This window comes from Otolemur garnettii, unplaced genomic scaffold (genome assembly GCF_000181295.1).
Source record: "Otolemur garnettii isolate 467f Iridium unplaced genomic scaffold, OtoGar3 scaffold00058, whole genome shotgun sequence".
In the NCBI taxonomy this organism is placed as follows: Eukaryota; Metazoa; Chordata; class Mammalia; order Primates; family Galagidae; genus Otolemur; species Otolemur garnettii.
The window spans coordinates 1,190,670-1,197,159 of NW_003852453.1; positions in this window are offsets into that span (position 1 = coordinate 1,190,670).

A 6,490-nucleotide genomic window follows, 5' to 3' on the forward strand; every position below is an offset into this window, starting at 1 on the left:
CCTTTGGCATTAGCTACTGGTGGGAAGTGAGTTTTTCAATGAGTTTTTCAATCAAGCTTGTACTGAATATTTTTCTCGTTCAGACTGTCCGTCCTTATCATTGCTCCCATGAGGCTTTAGGAATGGGGAAGGTGTGCATGTAAGTTCCCCAAGGTCACACAATTATCATGCAGACACAGGACTCAAACCAAGAGATCTCATGTTATTTTGCCTTGGACATCCCAGTGCTGTTTCTCTAGAACTCTGCCCTGGAGTCCATCCCCCCCACCCCGAGAGCACACTCTTCCAGGTCAGAGGTGTCCCCCTCCCACTGCACCCAGGAAGCTCACGTTTGCCATTAGTTGAGTGATGGGGCTGGCGCAGGTGAGTGCACAGCCTGGGGCCAAGGAGGCCCAGGTGTTGGTGGAAGACAACTGTGACATTTGTCCCACTTTGTCACTCTGGGCTGAGGTTTCTGAAGGAGTGTGGGTTTTCTGAATTGGCACAGTCAGACCAGGTCTGCCCAGGGGGGAGGACAGTGAGCCTGGAAGATCCCGAGGCCCCGAGTGTGTCCACTTGATGGATGAGCAGAGACCAAGGCAGAGGAAGGGGAGACGGCACTGACACTTTCCACTTTTCCCATTTATAAAAATAAACTCCAACAATTTGATTTGAGCCAATATTCTGACCTATCAGTGGCCTGTTTCACTTCTGAAAAGGAAGGTGTTAATTTTTCTTCTGCACTTGGAAGAAGTTTCTTTGACCAGCAAGGACACAGGGTCAGCTTACCCTTTAAAGGTGGCAACTCCAATTTAGAAGATTTAAGTGTGAGAAAGTGTGCTTTCTACTAAGAGCCCAGGAGCAGAGTCATAAAGAACTCACTCCCCAGTTCTACAAGCAGCGGTTTATGTGGGTTCATTCCAGAGGCTTTTAGAAGGTGCAACGAGGGCAGGAGGGACCTGCCGCTCACTGACAGTGCAGAATTGGGGGCCTCACAGGTCTCTGGACAGCCCGCTCTGCACCTCCATTGAAGAAGACCAGCACCTGGTCAGAGAGGCCACCTGCTCAGGTACAAGACAGGCAGCCACTAAACAGCTTCAGAAAAGCTTATTAATCAAAGCTTTGAGGTCAGAGCTGCCACAGCTTGGTGTCTTCAGAGGTCAGTGATGGGGAGACAATTAGAATGAAAGCACAGAGGCCGGGTCTGGTTCCCTGCAGTCCAGGCCCCAGCAACATGGAGAGAGGTGAATGAATCTTGCCAATTTTCAGAATACAGATAGCAGTCGGGGCACAGTGGCTCACACCTGCAATCCTAGTATTTTGAGAGGCAGAGATGGGAGGATTGCTTGAGGCCAGGAGTCCGAGGTTGTAGTGAGCTGTAGCAGACATCCTTGACACAACCTTAAAGCTAACATCAGCCTCACCCAGGATTATTAGTAAGGAATGCAATGTCCCGGGTAAGAAATTCTGACTAAAAACATAAATAGCCAGGTATTGCCTGTGGCTCAGTGAGTAGAGCACCGGCCCCATATACTGGAGGTGGTGGGTTTAAATCTAGGCCCCGGCAAAAAAAACAAAAACCAAAAAACCGTAAATAGCCTTCAGGAGAGCTGAAATAAAGTAGCAGGGAGAAGCTCCCTCTGGGTCTGGCTTCCAGGAGGAGCGCTGTCCTGGCCTCACCCCTCAGAACCTCAGCAGGAGGATGTTCCACAGGTGAAAACACCAGGGAGCTGCTGGATCTCCTGAACCCTGTTGGCTTCTGCTGCTTGAGTGGGAGGCCGCTTCCTGCATCTCTGGGTGCACTGGAGAGGACGCAGGCGTGAGTCAGGCCAAATTCTGGAGACCTGAAGTTTTCCCCGACTGGCAGCAGAGTGGCAGCGGTTGTCACCAGTAGTGACACTCAGTGTTTCCCGAGAGTTCGTGTGCCGGGCCCCAAGCCAAGCGCTTTCACACTTTCTCACGTCTGTCTCCACAGTAACCCTATGAAGTAGGTTTGGATCATCAGCCCCATTTTACTAATGAGGAAACTGAGGCACAAATTACCTTTTCAAGTCTGCCCTAGTACGTGGAGGCAGAGCTGGGGTTTGACTGCAAGAGTCTGAATCCAGAGCAGCTCTTTCCACCAGCGGACGAGCTCCCTGTCTCCGGGGTGCATGTGACCTGCTGAATGTGGCCTGAGGGTCACTGTTCCAGATCCCACCTGGCCTGAGAAGCTGGCAAACATTAGTGACTGCACTAATTACACACAGAGCTGGTGACAATACCACACACAGTCTGCTTTCCCAGCTGCTTTGGTTGGGGACAGAAATCCTAGCCTGCTGGAACAAGGACTTGAGAACAGGGAAGGCTAGCAGTTTGTCTTTGAGTCACTACGAGCTCCTTTTTACAATAGTCCTCAGTCTTTACTGTCTCTGAGGCTTAGGGGTTTCATGGAGAGACTACCTGTATCTATTACATTCGTTTTGAGAATAAACTTTAAAAAGCGTTGGTGGGTGGGGGATGCAGGCAGCTAATGATCTGGCTAATAGTGAACTGACCAAGGTCAAGTCCCTCAGAACCAGAAGGAAATGACTCCCACCTCCTTTTCCTGAAAGCCCAGTCAAGAGCTGGTCCCCATCATCTGCAGAATATGTCCTTCAAGTCAGATCTGCTTTGGGGGAACAGAAGGGCCCAGATAATTTCTTACCATTTGACAAAAATTATAATTTGATTAAGACATTTCATATGCCTGGAAGCAGCAGTTCATCTGTAGAAATGATTTGAGGTCTGGGGGAAAATAGCTACATTGAAAAAAAAGTTTCTTAGATGTTGAAAAGGACAACGCGAACAAAATCTAATTAGGAGCGCAGGCTAATGGAACCGGGAGGGAGGCAAGATGAATTCATTATATTAATAATAAACCTGAACTTGGGGAAGGGGAAGCAGATGGGAAGACGAGAGCGCATAATGTGTTATGTTTCATTTCTTCTGAATAAAGTGTAGTGTGCTGAAATGTAACGAGATTATCCATCCTCTCCATCTGCTTTTGTCTAAATAAATTCAGGGTTTTCACAAATGTAATGAATTTTCGGCTTGTAATTTGCTGTCTCCAGTGTGCACGGTGCTGAGAAGACCCGAGAAGCTCTGTTTGAAACCCATTTACGGCAGGCCCCGGGCCTAGGAAGGCTGCTGAGCGCCAGGGCCTCGCCAGCCCCAGCGGGAACAATCGAAGTCCTTGGGCTCTCAGCATGGGTGGGCTGCTCCATCTCGGCAGCGGCCCAGAGCGCTGTGAGGCGCAGGCTAGCAGAGGGTGGTGGTCTGGATTTAGGTGAGGCTGGGTTTGCAGGATAGCTGTCTTTCCATCCGCGTACTCTGGGAGTGAGGTGAAAATCTTCCCACCCCACTTGCCACTCATTTACCTCCATGCCTTTGTTTCTGAAATCTGTTTCTTCCAGAAATCCCATCTCTCTTGTCCTCCTCGGTGGCTTTAGAACACAGATTTATTTATCTGAACTGTTGCATTTTTACTTGGTAGATTCAACTCTGCACTCAGTTCATTTAATTTTCTGCGTAATTTCTTCTTGTTTGAGGTGGGTAAGCTGCGTGTCCTTGGATAAGTTCCTCCTTTCCGCATTTAACAGATCTCTGTTGGGTACTTTCCGTCTACTGAATGCTGTGCCCCCAGAGCACTGGGGATTCAACGTGAGCCTCTCCAGCTTGAGCTAAATGTGGAAGACTTGTTAAATAGCACTCTCCAAGTACAGAGGTAATCACAAAGTTTCTGAGAAGGGACACAAAGAAAAGGGCTTCAAGGTGGATGAGAGGAAAGCGTGGCCCCCTGCACCACGAAGTCTGCAGGGCCTAGAGGAGCACCAGCACTCAGCAGTCTCACAGGGTGGGAGGTCACCTAGGCAACCAGTGACCAGTAGAAAGGGGCGACTTCCTGGAGGTACAGAGAGGCCAATGCAAGAGTTACCACCAATTTCGCATGGAGAGAAAGAGGGTGCTTATACCTCTGCACCCTCTTTGCATCTCCGCCTCTCTTGGCTCTTCTCTGTCAGGAGAGGGACCCACTCCCAACTCTCTCTGAAGTGCCCTAAGCTTTCTCTTTGTTCTTTGCTTATACTGGAACTTGTGCTCTCTGTTCACCCTGCCTGTGTTGCTCCAGTTTTATTCTCTGTTTCCATTTGGTTTTGTTTTCGTGCTTGGGTTGAAGTTTGTAGCTCAGCTGAGTAATCGAGCCAGGTCAACTGGGTTTGGGGAACAGGAACCCGTGACCCCCAACAATTTCATCCATCAAATTTAAGCCAATGTTACAGAGATATAATTGTCTACCATAAAATCCACACATTTCAAGTGTACAGGTCAGTGGCTTTTAACAAATGTCACTACTTAATGTAATCACCGTCTTAATTGAGAAGCAGAGCGTTTTGTCTGTCTAGAGGTCCCCAGCATCTTCCCACCTTCCCCACACCCACATCTGACCCCTGCTCACCACCACTGGTTACCTTTGCCTGCTCTGGAATTTCACGTGAATGAAGTGACGCAGGGTGGACTCTTGGGAGTGGCTTCCTCCACTCAGGTTGCACCGTGAGATTGTTCCATGTCCCCGTGTGCATTTTGATCCTTTACAAGAGGACGCACCACAGTTTGTTCACCAAGTCACTTGTTGATTGACATTTGGGTTGCTTATAGCTTTGGGCTACTATGAATAAAGCTGCTACATGCATTTGTGTTCAAGTCTTTTTGTGGCACCTATTTTTATTTTTATTGAAGAAGTACCCAGCAGTGGAATAGATGGGTCATATAAGAAGTGCATGTTTAACTTTTTTTTTTTTCTTTTGAGACAGAGTCTTTGTTGCCCTCGGTACAGTTCCGTTGGGTTGTAGTTCACAGCAACTTCAAACTCTTGGGCTCAACTGATTCTCCTGCCTCAGCCTCCCAAGTAGCTGGAACTACAGGCACCTGCCAAAATGGCCAGCTATTTGTAGAGATGGGGTCTTGTTCTGGCTCAGGCTGGTCTTGAACCTGTGAGCTCAGGCAATCCACCCGCTTCGGCCTCCCAGAGTGCTGGGAATACAGGCTTGAGCTGCTGCGCCCGGCCTGTGCATGTTTAACTTTATAAGAAAGCCACAAAGTGCTGCCCGGGGCTTGCTGTGTGCTTGCTGTCGGGCAGCACTGCGGAGTTGCAGTGCCCGTTGCTCTGTGTCCTGCCAACACTTTGTGTTTTCACTCTCTTTAGCACTGGTCACTCTAATGGGTGTGAAATGGTGTCTCACTCTGTTTAAATTTGCATTTCCCTGAGGAATAATGGTGCTGAGTGTCTTTTAAGGTGATTATTGGCTATTTTATATCAGCTTTTATGAAGCATCTGTTCAATCCAGTAATATTTTAAAAAGACAATGTATGATGACAAGGTGGGGTTTGTCCTCAGGACGCAAGGCTGGCTTTCCATCCCACAGTCAATCACTGTAATTCACTATGTCAACAGACTAAAGAAGGAAAACTATAGGGTTATTTTAACAGATGCATAAAAAGCATTTGATAAAACTCAACATCTATTCATGATAAAAATTCTCATCAATCTTGGGAAGAACTGATAGCTTAAAAATAATGATTCTTCTAATCTATTAGCATCACATGTTCATAGCTCTGTAAGTTTTATATCCCAAAGTTTTATAGTTGCATAAAGACCTATAGTTGTATAGGTCTTGTGCATGTTTTATCAAATTGACCCCTAAATATTTCATACTTTTGATGCTACTGGAGATTGGTTTATTAATTTCAATTGTGTTAAATGAACAAAGTTGGAAGACTCATATAACATGACTTGAAGACTTTCATAAGGCTACAATAATTACAACAATGTGTCACTGGCATAAATTTAAACAGAACAGAGTAAAAAAAAATCCCACACGTATGTGGTCAATTGACTTTTGACAAAGATGCCAAGAAAATTCAATGAGAAAAGTATAGTCTTTTTGATAAATTGTGCTGGAAACCAGGATAACTGGGGAAAAATAGACTTTTATCCTTATTTTACATTGTGACCAAAAATTAATTCCTAATGCATCATAAACTTAAAAGCAAGAGTTAAAACTACAAAGCTTCTGTATGAAAACACAGCAGAAAGGTTTCATGACCTTGGGATCCGTAAAGGTTTTTAGAGATACTTTGCTTTTACACAAAATGCATTTTTAAAAATTTGATCAAATTGGATGTCATCACAAATAAAAATATCTGTGCCTAAAAAACAAAACCAAAATACGCCATTAAGAATGTGAAAGGGGGCTTGGCGCCTGTAGCTCAGCGGCTAGGGTGCCAGCCACATACACCAGAGCTGGCGGGTTCAAATCCCACCCAGGCTGCCAAACAACAATGACAACTACAACCAAAAAATAGCCATGTGATGTGTTAGGCACCTGAGGCAAGAGAATTGCTTAAGCCCAAGGGTTCGAGGTTGCTGTGAGCTGTGATGCCACGGCACTCTACTGAGGGTGACATAGTGACATTCCATCTCAAAAAAAAAAAA